Here is a 2,683-nt window from a genome sequence, read left to right as displayed (position 1 = left end):
GGACACCTACCCCGAGGTAACCCTTGCAGTGCGTTCACAGAGGCACATGGCCAGTGCGCCCCACCCCAGGGCCTCCTCCTCGCCCCTCTTTTAAAGGTTCCCAGCAGCCAGTTGGGTACTTTCCTGGTGGCTCAGACGGTAAAGCGTCTTCCTACAGTGCGGGAGACCTGGGTTCAATCCCTGGGTCGGGAAGATCCTCTGGCGAAGGGCGTGACAACCCACTCCAGTGTTCTTGCCTGGAAAATCCCATGGACAGAGGAGCATGCTGGGCTACAGTCCATGGTGTCACAAAGAGTTGGACACGACTGAGTGACTTCACTCACTCACTCACTCACAGCCAGTTGGGCTCCCTCCTCTCCTGGAGCTGATTTGGAAAAAAATCTGCTCTGACCTGCACTAACCAACCCTACAATGCGTGTGATCTTAGAACGGCAGGGGAGGGTCCTGGAGTCAGTCTGCGCTCAGATTCAGCTTTGTGATCTTAAAGAAATGAGTTATGTATGATAAAATGAACATAATAATAATATTCTTACTGGGTTATTCTAAGGTTTGAATGAGTTAAGACAGTAAAATTCTTAGAAGAGTAGCTGGCCCATAGAAAGTATTCATAAATGCTAACTATTAATAAATATGTTTAATATCAGCCTTCCGGTCCATCCATCTAAGCCTCAGACATCATTCAGAGCTAGCTGTAGTTCACAGATAGATCACTTGTTGTCAAAAGACCTGTGTTTATATATGGCCTTTGCTGTTTATAAGCTGCAGCACTTGGAGCAAACCACTTAGGTTCTGTGTGCCTCAAATTTCTCATCTAAAAATCAATACCTACCTCAAGTTTTCATATAAATTATCCTATTTACTTCTCGCACAAGCCTTTGCTCTAGAAAGAAGAAATCTGTTACCATGCCAATTGTACAAATGAAACTGACCAGGACTCAGAACGGTCAAGCCACGTGCCCAAGGTCACACAGGAAGTAGAAGATGGAATCAAGACAGGAATCCATTTCCTCTGACTCTGAATTTTTATGAGGTAATGCACGTGAGAGTACTATACGCATAAAAGTTATTATTATTGTTTTGGGGAAGAGCAATCAGAAGGAAAGCATCCCATTTTCTGAATATGAATTCAGGAAATTAAAATAACAAACCATAAAGTCCTTCTGGGAAAAAAAATCAATAATACCAAGAAGAAATAAAACTGAAAACTAAAAAAAAAAAAAACAGCACAACATTCTGAGATCAAGATTGAGAGTAAACAGCAGACGTAAATGGAGAAGCGACACCAACATATTTCCCTTCTTGGGGAGATATGTCTGTGTTCATGAAAGGAGAGGGACTGACAGCGGGAGCTGAAGGTCTATTTATCCTGGGGACAGGCGGCCGTCTGTTTAGCATTTTTATGGCACGTGTCCCAGCAGCGTCTGGAATGTGGGAGAATGGGTCATTGCTGGGTGGCAGAGGGGCAGCAAGGGTGCTGACGATGCCGGAGCAGAAGGGGTGCTGAGGACCCCAGGAGGGTCTTAGCCCCACCCCTCCTCGGGAGTCCTCAGACCCCCCTGCCGCTGTGCTCTTAGCAGCGGACTCACACAGCTGGAGCCCTGGAGGAGACAGCCCTCCAAACTCTCCTGCCGGGAGGAAAGAGCCCGCCCTGGGTGGTGATGGAAAGAGAGCTGGGCAGCCCACTCTCAGGTGGACCACCTTACACACTCCTCCTCTCCATCCCGCTCATCCATCCGGGTCGCTCCTGCCCTGGACCTCCCACCAACTCCTTCTTATCCCCCATGCTTTATCAGTTCCTCAACCTGGTTTCCAGCCCTTCTCCTCCTCTCCAGTCTTGTTTCCCTGGGTTATCAACCGCAGTCTCCACTTCAGGTGTGCTGGGAGCAGGCAGTAAGCCCAGGAGACGTTGAGCCCTGGCCTTGGATGCTAGCTCTGTTCCAGCTCTGAACTTGCAAAGAGTGTCCAACTCTGCAACCCCGTGGACTGTAGCCCACCAGGCCCCTCTGTCCATGGGATTTTCCAGGCAAGAATACTGGAGTGGGCTGCCATTTCCCCCTCCAGGGGATCTTCCCGACCCAGGGATCGAACCTGGGTCTCCTGTATTGGCAGGTGGATTCTTTACTGTCTGAGCCACCAGAAAGCAAGTCTCTTAACTTTCCCACACCTGGGTTCCATCTCCAGCAGAACAGTGCAGGGCTCCTTTGAAGACAGAAATTTGTGAAATAACACCTCTGATAGATACATCTCAATGTTTTTAACTTTTCCAGAAATTAAAGGAATCTGTCTGTCTGGACCAAACACCAGGAATATTTTTTAATAGAAAGAATGCAAAGAAAGAAAGAGTGAAGAATCCGCTCTTGTCATCAGGGGCAAGAATTTCCATCCCAACCAGTAAAGTAATTGTCCTGACAAATGATTTTCAGAGATTTCTTGATGTCACGTTATAGCAAGAATTCAGCCCAGGAGTCCCAGCCCATGGAATTTTCCCCTAGCATGGAGGAAGCAACCCATTGACCTAAGACAGCTAAGCCATGAGACTCCCTGCTTTCTGGAAGAAGGAGGTTATTTCCTAGAGGATCCGGGAAGGGATAAGAGAAAGAAAGTAGAGGGAGAAGGACAGATACAGGGGAGGGAAGCAGGCCTGGGGTGCATTTGCCATCACTGTCTTGCCCCATTATCTGCA

The 2,683-nt window shown here is 48.0% G+C and overlaps 1 long non-coding RNA gene across 1 annotated transcript; it reads left to right on the top strand.

The window, feature by feature from the left end:
• Nucleotides 1–293: 293 nt before the first annotated feature.
• Nucleotides 294–2,401, top strand: LOC132342427 (uncharacterized). The gene is made up of 3 exons (XR_009490793.1): nt 294–498; nt 873–1,030; nt 2,268–2,401. It is a non-coding gene; the product is annotated as an uncharacterized lncRNA (long non-coding RNA).
• Nucleotides 2,402–2,683: the final 282 nt, after the last annotated feature.

This window comes from Bos taurus, chromosome 16 (genome assembly GCF_002263795.3).
Source record: "Bos taurus isolate L1 Dominette 01449 registration number 42190680 breed Hereford chromosome 16, ARS-UCD2.0, whole genome shotgun sequence".
Taxonomy (NCBI): domain Eukaryota; kingdom Metazoa; phylum Chordata; class Mammalia; order Artiodactyla; family Bovidae; genus Bos; species Bos taurus.
The sequence above is the reverse complement of the archived record's forward strand: the minus strand, read 5'-3'. Positions and strand labels throughout refer to the sequence as shown.